Source organism: Chenopodium album, chromosome 9 (genome assembly GCF_948465745.1).
Source record: "Chenopodium album chromosome 9, dcCheAlbu1.1, whole genome shotgun sequence".
Classification (NCBI taxonomy): Eukaryota; Viridiplantae; Streptophyta; class Magnoliopsida; order Caryophyllales; family Amaranthaceae; genus Chenopodium; species Chenopodium album.
Window position 1 is genome coordinate 4,136,233 of NC_137842.1, and position 18,699 is coordinate 4,154,931.

An 18,699-nucleotide genomic window follows, 5' to 3' on the forward strand; every position below is an offset into this window, starting at 1 on the left:
ACCAAAAAACAGAAAACCACAACGATGCCAAACAAACCCTAAAATATTTAATACCAAGTCATTTCAACCTGTCATCAATTCGATTATAACAAGACAAAATTAAATCCAAAACCATTGTAAACCAAACTTAAGATAGATCTCGCATACCTTTTACAAGTTGCAAGATTTGGTCGGTTTGTATATTTGATAACAACTCTGGTTTAGTGATATTAATGGCAACGTCGAACAATTTAGTGAGAACCCTAATTATTACAAGAGTAGAAGAGCCTTCAGAATTATTGAAACTCTAAAACCATATTTTTGTAATTGGATTTTGAGTTTGAGAGGAGAACACAATTCAACAATACAAGAAGATTATTGAGGAATGAAGAAAGAGAAAATTATGTAAATATTACAGAGAACTTGTGAAAAAGTTTAAGTATTCAAGGTATGAAATTTAGAGAAATGGAGAATAAGCATTAGGGTTTTTAGTTTTGCTATGAATGGAGGGCGACCAAATTGTGAAACACTATGAAGTTTTCATTGAGCATTTAATAGCACAGTTTTCAATGAATCATTATTATTAAGATACGTTTACTAGCACTTTTTCAAAGAACCGCTATAATCTAATTAGTATCATCCTTTAGTAAGTTTCTTAAAACTGTTGTAAAATATATAGAAAATCTGGATAATAGTGATCTTAATAATCACCATCATCATAATCAATATATAGATCTCTATCTTTTTATTCTTTTGACTTTTATTTTTCAAATTTTAAGGTGAAACGCTTCTTCAAAATCCAACAAACATATTGCTTCACCGGTATATTTATTCACATTATGGTTGTATTTAAGTAGAAAATCAACAAACATCTAACACTTAATTTCTTTTTCCATTAATCAATACCATTATTATCATAATCACCAACACCTATCACAAATCATATTTGCAATTTCCTTTGTTTCCATGTTTCTCTTTCGCATCAAATGTTATTAATTGAGAAGAAATCTTTTGAATTTCGATTTCCTTTGTTTCAATATTTCTCTTTCCCATTAAATGATGACCGACGAATTGATATTGGGGTAAAAAAAGTTATAAAGATTTCAATCGAGGTTTCACTTCTCAATTCTCAAGTAATTTGAATTGGGATGTTTCTAGTTTTTTTTTTTTTAAGTTTATTGTGTTAAATTAAAGTGTCTTATGTAGTAAACTTTCCAATTCTCACCTCAGTAATTTGGATTGTCCTTTCTCAGCTTCAGAAATTCGAAATGTTATGTTTTTCTTGGGTAACTATAAATCTCCAGGCCTAGATGAAATTACTATTGAATATTTCAAAATTCACTTGGAAGTTGTTGGAGAATCGGTTGTTTCAAGCATTTAAAGTTTCTTTCAGACATGGTTTGTTCTAAAGGAATGGAATAATCCTCTTTTAGTCATGTTTCCTAAGATTGGTACTCCTACAGGGATGGGTCATTTACGACTGATTAGCCTTTGTAATACTATTTACAAGTGTGCCTCCAAATGCTTAGTGGCCAGATTGTGCCAGTATCTCCTTTTCTTATTTCGGATTCTCGACATGCCTTTGTTCAAGGATGCGTTATGACAGATAATATCTTGTTGAGCCATGAATTAATGGAGAAAATTAGCTGTTCTACAACAATTACTAATTGGCTTGTCTCACTTAAAATTTATATAAGCAAAGCTTATGAGAGAACTCATTGGAGTTTTCTTTTGCGAATCTTGAGAGCCTAAGGATTTCAAGATCGTTGGTTACAGATGATTCGATAATGTCTCTCGACGGTCTCTTATAAGTCTTTTGTCAATGTACTCCCTCTGTCGCCTTTAAACCACAATGTGGTTTTCGTCAAGATGATCCTTTATCTCCGTACCTCTTCCTTTTATGCATGGATATCTTTTCTTGTATGCTACACCTAGGGCAAGATCTGAAGTTGTTTCAAGGAATCAAACTGTCTAGAACGAGTCTATATATCTGGCATCTATTCTTTGCAGATGATGCTCTTATATTTTTCTAGGCAACTACTCTTTCGTATTGTGCAAATTATTCCAATTCAACGGTTTAATAAGATTTTGGGGGAGCAACTTAACCTTTCAAAATCCTTGATTAAGTTTAGCTCAAATATCTTTCCTGGCCTTTTACCAAGGAGAGCTTTAAATCTATATTCCAAATGAAGCATTTTAGGTGTTCAATCACCATTTGGGAGCTCCAATGGATTTTGTTGGCAAAAAGAAGGACCACTTCTAATTAATCGTTGACAAAATTATCGACAGTATTAATTGCTTAAACGTTATACGACTTTCTCAATCTCAAAAGTTAATTTTTATTAACTTGATTCTGGTAGCTAAGGCAACACATGTTCTTGCTTGCTATAAGTTTTTTTTTATATTTGTAACAAGAAAAATTGATTCTTTACTCATGCGCTTGTTCTGGGCGCATTCTAATTCTAAGGGTATGCATTGGGTTAATAAAAATACAATGCATCTCCCTCGTGGTATGGGTGGCTTGGGAATTCATTGCTTGTCGATCCTACTTAAACAAGGCATTCCTAATGAAGCGGGTGTGGATATTTGTTACAAACACATCCACCGGTTTCTACAGTTTTCGTTGCGCACACTACTTTTCTTTCCAGAAATTCTAACAATCGATCCAAGGTTTCTTGTCGCCATTCGTACGGTCTTCGGATCGGGGGTTACTTAGGGCGGACACTATTTTACAACAGGGTTGCAACTAGAAAATAGGTGATGACCACTCTACTTAGGCCGATTCATCTTACTAGGTCAATGGTTGCATTAAGCCTTACATTTCACTAAACACTTTAGGAGATCATACTGTTAGTTTTTCATCTATCCTCAAGCAAATGGGTGGGACACTAACAAAATTATCGATTGGTTTGTTCCTGTGGACGCTTCTACAATTTTATCCATGGAATTACTGGATACGACAAAAGAAGACTTCTGTTATTGGGTAATAAGTACTCTTTCGAGGAGGTATTCGGTGAAGACAGGTTATGCAATGCTTCAACAAAAACTTCCTTAGCTTCTACTTTTGTGCATCCTAGTTCAGGCAACTTCACGAAATTGCTATGGTCGCTCTAGTTACAACCTAAATGGAAGCTGTTTTTATGAAAATGCTACATCTTGCTCTCGCAGTTAAGGTGGAGCTTCATCACTAGGGTGTGCCAATTCAAAATGTGTTTTTTGATCGTTGTAGTTTAGCACTAGAAGATTTACAACATCTATTTAGGATGTGCGTTAGTGCACACAGAGTTGTGAGGGGTGGATGCCTCGGCATTCACTCATAATTTAATGGAGACCTTTTTCTCTCAGATTAAAGTGGATCCAAGATAAGATTATATCCAAATTTTTATTATTCAGGATAGGCCTTCTAGTATTCGCTTAGGTATAGTACCTTCGTTGGTAGACTTTGTTGGGATTCTACTGCTACAGGACCCTTTTCTTCACAGTTTGTGGAGGTTATGGATTCCCATACAGTTTTTGTTACGTCAAAAGCTTCTTGAAGCAACCTCTCTACGGTGGTGTATGATGGTAGTGCTTCTCCCCGGCCTGGGTTTTATATAGCTCATTTTGGATCACTAAACCAAGGGTCTACTATAGAGTCTTTACAGGTAAATGACTCTTAGTTCACATATACTCAACTTGCTGGGATGGGATGTTGCTTAATTAGATAATGATGACCCGTTGGATGAACGAATCATTGGCGGAAGTAACTTTGGGGTTTGTACCATGAATTATAGGCAATCATGGTGGATTATGGCCTGAAATTGTTACAAGTACAAAACGCTTACCCATTTTGTGAGTGTTCTAAATTTCTAATGTTTTTCCTTTATTTTTCATTTCTTCAATTCCTATCGTTTCATAGTCCATTCATGCCTACTTCCTTATTTTCCAAATCTTATAAAACACTTGATATTCCTCAATCTTTTTTTTTTTTTTTTTTTTTTTGACAATAGCAAAAATATTTATGAAAATTGAGTATTATTTATTTAAAAATAAAAACTAAAAAGGAAAGGGAAGGGAAAAGAAAGAGAAGTTTGGTTACTATAATGTCATACCAAACAATAGATTTAATTCACAATTATTGAAACTATAAAACCATATTAGTGTGACATTATAGTACTGAAAATTATTTGGTATGAAATTATGGTAACGAACTAACGGAAGGAAAGGGAAGGAAAAACTAATTTTAAGCTTGATAGATTTAATTTCTTTTTTTTCCTCTCAAATTCCTCCAATTTTGAGAGGAAAGAAATTGAAAGGGAAGATTTTGTGAAGGAAGTTTTCCTTCCATTTTCCTTCATTTTATATCAAATTCGTTTAATTATTTAATTTTTAGAACAAAACATAGGAAGCCATAATTTTCCTTACTTACTTTTCTTATCCTCCCTCCTTTTCCCCATCCAAAAAGGGCTTTAAAGTACTCTTAGAAAAGTATGTATATAATAACTAATAGATTGTCGTTGTGCCCTTTCGGAGATGAATTAATTTGCACAATACATTGAGATATTATTCTGGCTTTATCTTTAGAACTGAAAAAATGTGCAAAATACTTTTTCAATGTGTGCTTGTGTGTTTTGAAAAGTAGGATTGTTTCATAGATATAATAACATAATCTCTTGATTGTTTCATAGATATAATGATGAAGATATATTTGAATATAGCTCTATCGAATTGCTTGCTTATTATTCTAATTCAAATGATAGCATTAGTTCTAAACTCTCCTTCTTGTTTGGTTCCTAGTGTTCCCTAGGCCTTTTGAGGCTTCTCATTCATGGCCCTATATATATTCCCTATAAAGGAGACTCTATGTGTAGGGCAAGTGGCTAAGCCTACAAACTAGGATTTCTTTACCATTTTCATCCAGCTCCCTCAACCCATTCTTAGAGTGATCTGTGCGATCAAAGTTTCATTATACCCAACTTGTTTCCATCCCTAAAGATCCCCTAGACAAACTTCCCAGTCCTTCAGAAATACTCAGTTCCAAATCAGAGTAGATGCAACCTTTAACCATTATGCTCTAACTATGAGAATAGCTACCATTTGCTACACTTCTTCTCAGAAGTGGAAAGGGGGCTTTGTTATGAAATCCACGATGGAAGATGCTAACTTTGCAGAATACTTGGCTGTCTTAGTAAGTAGCTTTAGCTTAGGTTAACAGGAAACAATGGGAGGATGTTATTGTAATCAATTTTTCAAGGACTGTAGTTGATTTAATGGCATTGCTGACAAATAGAAAATGAGAGATAAAATCACTACTACAAAATTGCTCAAAGAGACCGTAAATAAGAGACCGTTTAAGTAGATAACGGGTCTCTTTGTTCAAGAGACCCAATATTACAAATAAGCGGTCTCTCTTGGATTTTTTAATTTTTATTTTAAAAAGGAGAGACCTGTTTTAATACATGACAGGTCTCTCTTGAATTTTTTTATTTTAAATTTTAAAAGGAGAGACATGTGTTAGTGTATGGGCGGTCTCCCTAATTTACAAATATAAAAAGGAAATAAAACCCTAGTAACACACGAATCTCTTCATCCCGCCACTTCATATCCTTCCATGAGTTCTCTAGCTCCATCCTCTCACTCTCCAACATTTGTTTAAACAAACCCATTAAATGAATTAACCACCACCACCACCACCATTACCGGCCACTACCATCACTACCACCACCACGATCTACCTCCTCCTAATCTTTCTCATCACCCGATTTATGTTCGACCAATATGTCGAATGAAAATAATGACCTGCATCCACCTCTATCAGAAGATGATGTTGAAACTTTGGCGCCTCCACCGTCAGTGGAATTCCTCTCTCGTGGTGAATACTAGATGCCGTCGGGGTTTGCAGAGTGGTTGCATGCAAAGTTCCCTCACCTAACAATAGGTCGCCAAATTGGAATGCTTTGCCACTGCCGCCATTGACGGTTGAAGAATCACTAAAGAATCGGGAGGATTTGAACTTGGGAGAGTGAGGTAAAATCATCAGTCTTCATCCTCTTTCTAATTTTGCAGCTTTCAAGCAATAAATTGTTTGATTGAAATTTTGCTAGGAATAAATTGAATAGTATTGATTATACAAAGTGTTGTAAATTTAGCCTAAGAATCTTTGATTTATTTGATTGTTTAGATTTTTGAGAAAAATCACTTATTTTGGGTTTAGTTAGGTATTATTCAACAAGGTTGTATAGAGGAATTACTTGTGTTTGGAATGATTTTGATCTAACTATCAAACATGTTTTCTGAATTTGTTAAACAATGTGAATCTCGATCTTCTATGTCTTTTATTTTTATCTTTGTTATAGATTAAAAGAATTTTCAAGAATACTTAGCTTGTGCTTTAGTGAATTAATCTTTGTTATTTACGGAGTAACAATTATCTTTTCTGAATTTGTTAAACAATTGATTCTTTAGTGAGTTAATCTTTTACTCACTAGTCAAGTTTTCTAAATAATCTCAATTACTACATTTTGATTTATTAGTAGTATAATTGATTTATTAATTTTGTGGTTTTTGATTTTATAGATATGTTGTTTTCACAAGGAAGAAGTTGGAGTACTTCAGCTACATTTTGTGTTGATGCAATTATTTTTGTACTGTAAATTAGAATAATTTATATACACTTAGATGCTTTCAGCAGTTATCCGCTCCGCACTTGGCTACCCAGCGTTTACCGTGGGCACGATAACTGGTACACCAGAGGTGCGTCCTTCCCGGTCCTCTCGTACTAGGGAAAGGTCCTCTCAATGCTCTAACGCCCACACCGGATATGGACCGAACTGTCTCACGACGTTCTGAACCCAGCTCACGATCTACATTTTTTATTGTAGAATTTCAAGTTATTTTGTACTTTGATACGTGTAATTTTATACCAATTCTTTTAAAAATATAGCATATAATATATTGTAATTTTAATTAACAAAATCAAATTAAATACGTTTATTTTTTTTTATTTAAAATGAGACCAAAGAGACCCATTAAGCCTAAAAAGCGGTCTCAGTTTTCTAAAAAAAAGACTGCCTATTTAAGATAGGCGGTCTTAGTTTTCTGTAAAGAGAGACCGCTTTTCTTATAAAGGCAGTCTCAACTTTCTCAATATTGAGACCGCTTATCTTTAAGAGGCGGTCTCAGCGTTCCCATTCTAGAGACCGCCTCTAACAAAGCAGTCTCTTTGCCAAAGAGACCGCTGCGCTAGAGACCGCCTCTAAGGCAGTCTCTTTGGCTAATTTGAACGGGTCTCTTTGGCCAATTTTGTAGTAGTAAATGGGAGTTAATATTAGAGAATCGAGTGAAAAGCATTCAGTGTCTCCCAAGAGCGGCAATCCAGCAACCTCATCTCATGGCGCACCATTTCAAGCTGCAGGTCTGGTGCCTTGGAGAAGTGATATTATATGGACCTAGCAGCAAATATCTTTAAACATATAACATTAGTATGAGCAGTATGGTAGACTTTTTATTAGAACCTTATTATATGTTATCTTGTAACTCTAATGGGCTACTTACGCCATATGACAATTCTTGTACAATTGTACTACATATGTTTTCTAACCTATTTGATGAGATCTAGTTAGGACCTGTTCACCTACATTTACTTAATTTCAGTTCAGTTCAGTTTAGTTCAGCTCCAATCAATTCAGTTCAGTTCAGCTCAGCTCCCAATTTCCCTCTCTCATAAAATATTCATTTCAGCTCAGTTAGTAAATGTGAACATGCCCTTGATTAATCTAGTTGAACCTCTTTAACAAAAAAGAAAAAAAATGTTAGCATTTTTACTGTTCGTTTGTTATTATAATTAATTTGAATAATGTAACACCATTAAACTGCTTGGTTATTATTTGAATTTGAATCAAGCACTATTAAATTCATTCCTTCAATTCGCCCAAATTTGTTCAAATTCATTCATTGTCCATGAGTACATAGGGAGAAATAATATCGTTGGGACAACAATTCGCCCAAATTTGTTCAACACCATAAGGAATTATACGAGCTAAATGGTGTGCGACAAAATTCCCTTCCCGCTTTACATGAGACCAAGAGATAAAATCAACGAAAGAACAAGTATCTAAAACATCATCAAGCAAAGAATCCAAGTCGGAAAGATAAGTAGAAGCCTTTGATAGCCTTGAAATAATGCTGCTATTGTCGGACTCAAGTATGATGTTATTGAGACCATGCTGCTTGGCCAATCGAACTGCATATATAGCTGCCTTGCACTCAGCAAGCTCAGGAGACCAGAAGGCCTTGTACCTCTTGACGCCAGCAAACAAGACCTCTCCTTTGTGGTTTCGGGCAATAACACCAAGACCAACCCAGCCCTCAATGTTCAATGTTGTGTCGCAGTTCACCTTAACACAGCCTTGTGGTGGAGGTTTCCATACTTTCGGGCTTTTTGGTGCTTTAGGAGCTTTGCAGCCATATATTCTTTTAGCGTATTTATCAGTCTTCAACTAGATTAGCCATTCGCATGAGTACAACATTGTGAGGAGTTTCCTTATTATTGAAAACTTTGTTGTTGCGACGCTCCCATATTAGCCAAAGAAGGGCAGCACCACGCTGCTGAGTCTTCAAGTTCTCACTGCCCCAAGCTTCAATCAGGTCCTTAAAGTCGGGGAATTCATCCACTCTCACAAGCTTTTCACAGTTAGCTGCAGCCCATAAGTCACGGACAACAGTTCAGGAGAAAAAGGTATGGCTTTGAGTCTCGGTTTCAGTTAAACACTATGGGCATTTGTCATCTTCACTCATGTGCCTGTATTTGAGAAGAGCACGGACTGGCAGAGAGCTTGATTCAAATTCAGCCAGACTACGAGACGGTTACACTTGGCATTTCAAATTTCATCATGTAGGCAACAATTAAATAGTATTATGACACGTATGATTTATTTGGATATACATTTTATGAATAAAAAAGTTATATTTTTTAATAGGATAAAAAAAAACTAGGATATACATTGTAGGATAAAAACAAAGTTAGTTTAGAGTTTTATTTACAATATTTCAATAGATTTATAGGATAAAATTTGTTGTTTAGAATTTTTATTTCCAATAAAATACCTGTATTTCACCGGTACAAAATAAATTATTAGTTTAGCAAGATAACTTTTTTGATAAAATACCTGGCGTTTCAACTTTTGATCAAATGTCGCGTCACGTAGACAAAAATTAATAATTTATCCAATAAATTTATTTTTATATCATAACTTTTTTGGAGCGAATGAATTAATTTAGAAAGTGTAATATTTATATATAATATATGCTAATCGATTTAACTAAAATAATTTACAATCTAATATGATTTTAATGCTTTATATAGAATTTTCAATCATGTCGACTTACTGGTCAAGTCATCTAAAATGTGAAAAAATGTTCACCTAGCCCAAAATTTTGGGTTTCGGGTCAAATCTACGGGTTAAGAATAATTTTTTTTGGTTTCCCTTGTTTTTTGCTGATTAAATGTTTAATATTTCAAACTTACTTTGCTATATTTTTTTTAATGTATAATTTTTTAAATCAAACGTTTTTACCAATATTATTATGGCAAAAGCTAATGAGCGGCCCCGGGGCGTTAAATTAGATAAGAGAATTAAAGTGTAAATATTAAAGTAAAATTAATATTAATTACACCAAACGACGCGTGATTTTGTTATGAATTCCTAACTTAATATCATTTCAACCAATATAATTTATCCTTATCTAACGCCCTGGGGCGCTCGTTAGCAAGATCGTATTATTATTAGTCATTGCAAGCCTAATACATAATTTAAATTGTTATAAAATCACATTAATTCCTAACTAATCAATAAAAGTTTATCTCAAAATATATTAACTATTAATAAAACAAAACATGTTGACATTATTAGAGGACACTTGTCAATTTCTTATGAAATTTTTTCCCGCCAAAACTATTTTTGATATCATAATTTTTTTTTTCCTCCTAAGTTCTAAAACTAAACAATTACAATATTTCTTTCAAAGTTAATAAATAAGATTATGATTACACTATTTCGAATAAAGAATATTGACAACAATTTTAAACAAATAAAATCTATTTAAACCGTACAACACATGAGATTAATCTAGTTTAATAAATAATTCGGCATTGCATGGGGCACCTAACTAGTATTATATAGTTGTTGTTTTTTTTTTTTTTCTTTAACGAGCCTTAAAATTTGAGTTTGAATTTTAAAGAGAGAGTGTATGAAGTTTAAACGTGATTTTTTGACAATAGCAAGATCTTCCTTGTAGTTAAATAATAATCTCTGAACTTGTTCTTGCATTGTTTACCATGTTTTCACGGATTTTTTTTTCCTAATTAGAGATTACACCACCGCCACCACAACAACAACCCAAAAAATAAATAAAAAAAAAGAAAAAAACGGAAATAAAATACTTAGGCAAGACGAAAAGAACTCACTCGTCAAAAAAAAAAAAAAAAAAAAAGGGTTGTGATTGGTGTAGGTTGTTGGTGATAAACTTATGTTTTACTAATAAGATAATTATTGTTTTATATAGAGTTTTATCTTTAAAATTATGATATCTTGCGAAATATGATAGAATATAAGATAGAATTTGCGAAATGTGAGTACTATATAATAGGACAGGAGATACAGCCTGAATACCATAGGTTTAATAATTTATTCGTGATGGGAGCTTTGAAGTGTTCTTGAGTTGATTGCTCAACCTAGGTGGTAGGTAAATTTCATAATTAATTTCGAAATTTCGATTTGTTCTTATGAAAGTACTTTCGATTTATTTAGTATTTTTTTTTTCTATAGAATTTTTTTTAAGCGGAATTTTATTAGGCGGTTGTAGATTTGCTCTTTTGGGGTAAATTCAATTTTCGAAATTCGCTGATGTCAATAATTTATTTTACCCGTCAAAAAAAATATATAATTTATTTTAATAATTTAAGTTTGGGATGATTTGTTTTCTTGATTGAGGATTTTTTTATGTGTTTCGTTACAAAGTATTTTTGTGCTTTTTGAAAAGATTTTGAGTATATTAATTGATAATTTTTCAAGCAATAAATTGATTTAACTTCTATGGTTAAAGGTATTGTGTTGGATGCATAATAAGCTATCGAGTAGTGTAAAATTTTGTCGTTTTTTATTTTTATTTTATTTTTTCTTTTTTTTTTGCACTTGCACTTGCACACTTTTACATAAGGTGTGATACGTGAGTTGTAGTATAGTATAGATTCTACTATTATAAGTTTAGAGTATTATGGAGTTGCTTCTCTGGAGCATAAAGTTGGTTTTGGAATGAAGCTTCTTGCGTAGTTGCAAGCGAGTTATGGTTTTGGGATGAAATCTCTTGGGACTTGCAAGTAAGTGATCGAGTTTTTGGATAAAACTCGTCTTAGTCTTGCAACCGAGTAATTAAGTTGGCATCGGGTAGAAACTTCTCTCGGACTTGTGGAAAAGCTTTGAAGTTAACCCGTTCCATCCATAACTCAGGATTTGATCCAAAGGTTGGATTCTAATCATTTGTGTACATTCCCTTCATATTGATGGAGGAGTTTGAGCTTCGAATTTTTCCTAAACCCCTCTTTTCTAATCCCTAATTTCTAATCCTCCTCTTCCTCAGCAGTAATATCGTCGTCAATGGCCAAACGTAGTCGTGATGCAGGCTATCACCCTAATATTACAAAGCCACAGAAACTAATACGGCGAACAAACTTGAAGAACATTGATATCCATCTTCCGTTAAAAACTCGCCGCGGAATACTTTGTTCCACAGACAATATTCGTAGAACTCCAGGTTCTACGAATATACCCAGTGAGCCGATCTGTGCAGCCATTGGGAATATAGAGATCAAGCCCATCATTGTTAAACAATCAAGTCGTAGTACTAGTAATGATGATTTACTACTACGCGACAGTAATAATCAAAAGGTTGACTTAAAAAATGAGGGTTCTGAATTCTCTGTTTGTGCAAGTCTATACGATTTAGGAAATGCCAATTTGATGAAACTAACATCAAATAAATATGGCACGGAGTATGGACTTGGCAAACCTTTAGTCGAATCGAATGAGGAACATGTAAACGCTTGGGCCGAAAGAAAGAACATTGACAATGTATCGAATACTTTCGGACCCAACCGTAACATGATTCCTAGTGAAGTGAATAAAATAGTCAAACAAAAAGGGTTGCTATTAAAGAGGTTTGACTATTGGTACAATTGGTATAATAAAACAAAAGAAAACATACCTTGCTTAAGGAGTGATCAAATGGCTATGAATAAGCTCAAGGAAGAAGGATACATTATCGAAAAACGCAAGAGTATTGGACCAATACCCGGCGTTAAGATTGGAGATAGCTTTAATCTTAGAATTCAGCTTGTGATCATGGGACTCCATACTCAAGATACCAAAGGAATTGACTATATGAGTACGACCGAAGGTAAGGTATCAATAGCAACATCAATTGTAACCATGGAAGGTTACAACGATGTGTTCATGAACTCGGACGAGCTTATATATACTGGCGAAGGAAGTACTTTCGAGCGCAATGTTAAGTTTCCTAAAGATCAGAGGCTTGAAGGGGGTAATTTTGCATTGTCGAAAAGCATGATGAAAGGCACTTTTGTGAGGGTTATTCGTGGATTCAAGATTAAGGGTGAAAAGAATATGAAAAATTATGTTTATGATGGTTTGTACAATGTTGTTCATTGCTACCAAGAAAGGGCGCAACATGGTCGGATGCAATGGAAGTTTAAGTTATTGAGGTGTTCTGGTCAAAATTACATTGATTGGAAAAGCATAAGGTAAATTAATGATAAATTACTTCATTACTCGAATCTTTTTGTTAGACAAAAAGATCAATAGAATAAAATTTTTTTGAGGGAGTGGGTTTTTTATGGAGTATTGTTTAGTCGAGATGTTTTCATTTTCATTGTCAAAAAAAAAAAAAAAAAAGAGATGTTTTCATTTTCACCCCTTATCAAAGTAATTTTATTGAAGACCGTTTTAATTAAAATTTATTTGGAACGTATAAAAAATACTCTTTTTTAACTTTTTTTTTTTTTTTTAAAGTTTAATCTTTTTAATTTAAATTGTTTTTAATTATTGTAGAAAAAATAAGTTCAGATCTACTTCCCGTCAAAAAAAAAGTTCAGATCTACTCAGATAACAAAAAAATAAGTTTATATCAGATCATTGTTTAATGTGCAAATTTTTATAACTAATTATTTGTAATTTCGTAACGAAAAAAATTATAAAAATTACATATTAATAAAATTCACATTATTACAATCTAATAAAATCAGATTAAGTCAGATGAAATTAAACCAGATTGGGCCAGATCAAATCAAATAAGTTTAGATAAGTAAAAATAAGGTGAATTAAACAAGATTTAAAATTATGCCACACAGTTAGGTTGGGTTTGCTAATTAAAAAGGATCAATAGATAGTATTATTTTTTCCACTACTCCGTATAAAGTTGATTCTACAAACATGTTTGTTTGTTTGTTATCCAGTATTCCCTCTCTTTTTAAATACTTGTTTTATTTCTCTTGGACACGTATGTCGATGCTAATTTTTTATTAATAATATTTTTAATTATCAATAAGTATAAATTCTAATAATTGAAAATTAATAATTTATTCATTGAGATGATTCCAACAAGTACCTATAAAACTATATTTTTTTTTATGCATAAATCACAAACATTATTTAAAATAGGACAAATAAATAGTACAAAAAATATAAATTTAACAAGTATTTAAAAACGGATGAAGTACTTTGAAATGTAGGGTTTGCTAATTTTCTCAAAAGATTTACTTGGCTGCTTTCATCTTTAGAAGTAGTGTCATACAGCTAGGTTGGCAAGAGGACAAAAGGCATAACAAGAATTAATGTTGCCAATTAAGGGCCTGTTCCGATTGACTGAACTCAGCTGAACTGAACTGAACTGAACCGAGCTGAACTGAACTGAACCGAGCTGAACTGAACTGAACTGAACTGAACTGAACTTATTAATTAGTGATTTTTAACTACGGATTAGTGATCTTTGATTATTTATTGATATTTATTACTATACATATGTGTATATACAAATGTACATATTAAAATATTTACGAAAAATATACTATATAATTATAATTATAAAATGTATGGAAAATATATTATAAAATGTATGGAAAATATATTAAAAACTTGAAACCTCTAATTTTCTCAATGAGATTAACATTAGAAATATGTTTCAAAAAAATAGAACCATTTGAACAATGAATTGTATCAATATTATCATTGTTATTATTATTATTATTAATTATTGATAATTATTATTATTATTTATTGATTATTATTATTAATATTATTATAGTATTATTATTATTATTATTATTATTGCTATTATTATTATTATTTATTGATGATTATTATTATTTATTGATTATTATTGTTAGTATTATTATTATTATTTCAATTATTATTGTTATTATTATTATTATTATTAATATTATTATTATTATTATTATTATTATTATTATTATTATTATTATTATTATTATTATTATTATTATTATTATTATTATTATTATTATATACTATTTATTATTATTATTTTTGTTGTTGTTGTCGTTGTAATAAGATCTTAAAAGAATGAAATTTGGCTTTATATCATTAGCAATATCATTAGACATAAATTAAGAGTTGAGCTGAACTAAACTGAACTGAACTGAACTGAACTGAACTGAACTGAACTGAATTTCAACGGAACAGAACAGGCCCTAAGTAGAAGACGAATAGACGACTATGCACTGCTTCAGACGGTTAGCCCTCCCTTAGTTGTTGTTCTGACTCTTCTGGGATATTCGTCAATGATGTGAAAATTAGTTACTTTCTCTGTTTTATTTTACTTAATCTGTTTCTTTTATCATGCTTGCCAATGCAAAATTTTAACGGTCAATAACTTTAATTCTCCTTAATTAAAAAATATAAAAGTTATATATTATGATAATTCTTATTGAGACGAATTCAAAATGATCCAACATGAATATTTTTTTTCTTACATATTATTTACAAAACACGGTCAAAGGAGGGGTGGTGAACAGTGTAAAAGTCAAAGAGGTTCAAGTAAAAAAGAACGGAGGAAGTATGTCAAACTCACACAGGAAATTGGAAAAAACGGTTTAATGAGTATTTACCATTTATAACATATATTACCTCGTTTCTTTGACATGTATTTATTTTAAGGAAGTTTTTATTTAGGTGACACGTTTCCTTTCGGGTAAATTTTTTTACCTTTTATTTACTAACTACCCCACTTGCTTTTTCAGCCCCTCTCTCTCCTCTCCTTAAAACGAAGGAAGTATATATGATAATATTAACCTACCTTGTCAAAAACTCTAACAAGATATAATACCTGCCTTAATTAATTAATACAAAGGATAATTTGCCGATTACTACTGCAAGTTAATACCACTTTGTAAATTACTACTGCAAATTAAAAAAATTGTGAATTACTACTGCAAAAAATTTTAAGATGTTGCGATTACTTCCAAACCCCTATTAAACCCAGCTATGACGTCATTATATCACTTTAACCCATGTTTGACCATGGTTAAGGGCTTTAACCAGCCCCCTAAAAAAAAGAAAATGGGTTAGGATATAATGACGTCATGGTTAAGGGTTTTAACCCATGTTTGACCGTGGTTAAGAGCTGTAACCATGGGTTAAAGTGATATAATGACGTTATAGTTGAATTTAATGGGGGTTTGGTAGTAATCGCAACATCTTAAAATTTTTTGCGTTAGTAATTCACAACTTTTTTAATTTGCAGGAAATTTACAAAGTGGTATTAACTTGCGATAGTAATTGACAAATTTTCCTAATACAAATATATCGTAACACTCCCCCTCAAGTTGTAGCATGTAAATTACAAATGTCTAATTTGTTAAGAAGAAAACCAAATTGTCACTTCTCAAAGTACTTTTGTTAAAATGTCTTCTAATGAAGACCTATAGGAAGACACTCATTAGATAGATTACCATTCACCAACTTAGCACAAACATAATAACAACCTGCCTTTATATGCTTAGTATGACCATAAAAAGCAAGATATTAGCAATATGAAAAGTAAATTGACTCTCATAATAAACTATCATAGGCATGGGATACAGAATACCAAGAGGGGACAACAAAGATTTCAATAACTTGAATTCAATAGTTGTACATAATTGCCATAACACGATACTCAGCTTCAGTAGAAGAACGAAATACTGTTGGTTGTTTCTTAGTCATTCATGAGCCTAAGGAAACGGCTAAGAAAATTATATACTCCCTTCGTCCTAAAATACTTGGTAATACGTTGGGAGGGACACGTAGTTTAAGGAAACTACAAGTGGGGGTTGGGTGGGGGTAGTGAGGAGAGAAAATGTGGGAAAATCTATTAGTGATCCCATTCCATATTTAACAATGTGTTAAGTATTTTGGGACGGACAAAAATGAGGGGCCGTTTGGTTCGCACGAGGGATTTGGAATGGAATGAACAAAGGGAAAGGAGAAGAATGGAATGAAAATACCTAAAATTTGTGATGTTTGTTTTAAAACAAAGGGAAACACTCCCTCCATTCCTCCCCCACCGTTCGCCGCCCTTTGCCAGCCTTCCCCCGTCCCTCGTCGACCCAACGGAGGTCGTCCGTCCCCCGAAAATCTCCTAAGCCCAGAAAAACCATAACGTCGCTAAAACCGCTAAAAAACCTCACCACTCCCCGTGAAATCCGTCGAACGACCCTTAGGGTTTGGAAGGCCGTTCGACGGATTTCACGGGGAGTGGGTTGGTTTTTTAGGTTTTTCGATGGTCGTGGAGGCTTGGGGAAGGGGCTGCGTCGGTCGGGGAAGGGGCGGCGAAGGTCGATGGAGCCCTGAAGGTGCAACTGGGTGGTGAAAGGGTGGTGGCTAGGTGTAGGTGTGGTGGTGGAGGGGTGGCTAAGGAAAGGGAATGGAAAAGTCTAGGGGGTGGGGAATGAAGTTAGAAGGATTTGGGGTAATGGGGAGGGTAAAGGGAATGAAAGAATGTGCTTAACAAACAACAATAAAGGGAATCGGGCCAGTTGATTCCCATTCCCTTTGTTGATTACCCCTAACCAAACGGCCTCTGAGAGTTGTGTCAAATGTTATGGGACGGAGAGTAACCTGACAAAGAATGACGAGGCAGAGGAGACCCTGCCCAATCACTATCACAGAAAGCCGTCAAACATATGTCCTTTGTAAGAGGTAACAATATATCTTCACCAGGACTATCTTTTATACAACATAGTATCTTGATTGTCGCTTCCCAATGTTTCACCAGCGGGTTACTAAAACATTGTGCGAAAGTATGAACAGAGTAGTAGCTTAACTTTGGATGAGTTACAATTAAATAAACAAGTCACTCAATTAAGCAACGATACTGATGAGGTTAAGAGACTGACTTCCTCTCGACATATGTCAGACGATGGTTCTGCTCCATAGGATTATCAATAGGCTTTTAACCTAATAATCCTGCTTTAGATAATACATCTAAAAACATATTTACACTGTGATAAATATATACCTTACGAACCACGAGAAATTTCAATGCCCAAAAAATACTTAAAAACACCAAGATATTTTATATGAAAGCAAGTACTCAAATATTTTTTTTTTTAATGAATAATCGCATCATGAGACAAGCCAGCAATAATTAGATCATCAACATACACAAGAACATGGAGGGAGACCGTACCCTGACTATAACTTAACAAAGAATAACCTGCGTATGTTTGAAACCATATGTTTCAAGGTATTAAACAACTTAGAAAACCATTGTCGAGGTTCATGTTTTAGACCATATAGAGACTTACGCAACATGCAAACTTCCCTGGAGTAGAATAGTTATAACATTGAGGAAGTTGCATTTACGCTTCCTCCTCCAAATCTCCATGAAAAAAAGCATTACGAGCATCCATTTGATATAAGTCCCAATTTAAAAAAGCAGCAACAAAAAAAAAAAGTATTAGCAATCCCCATTTTTGCCACATGTGCAAAGTTTCATCATAATCAACACCTGCAACCTGACGATTTCCATGCACAACAAGACGACTTTTAAGTCTCTCTACTTCACCCTTATACGTATATTTTATTTTAACACCCAATCAGAACCAATAGTTTTCTTACATGAGGGTAAGTCTTTCAATGTCCACGTGCCATTTCGTTGAGTGCAACAATTTCATCTTTCATTGCTCTACGCCACCCTTTATGTTTCATAGCTTTCCTAAACGATGAAGGCTCTTTTCCCTTTGTAACTACTATTAGAAAACATTTATGTTTCATAGAAAGATTGTTATACTCAATGTAATAAGCTATATCAAATTGTTTACTCGAAGAACGTGATTGAAAAGCTAGTGCAGTAATTTTTGAAGGAGTGGGGTCTATAGAGTGGTGAACAAACTATATTAGTTACAAAACTACAGAGCTTCAAAGAGGGAATTTTTGTAAGATGCCCACGACCATGTCACTCGAACTCCCCCTTGAATCAAGAGGGTCAACAGATAATCACCATCATTAACATTACCATTATTTGAGCAATAGGTAAATTTTGTGCTGCCATCCAATGTGAAACAAAAACATTAGTTAAACCTTTCTAATTTTTACCCTAATTTTTTTTTCTTGACATAGAAGACTAATAACAAAAAACAACACAACACCACACACAGGACAACTACAT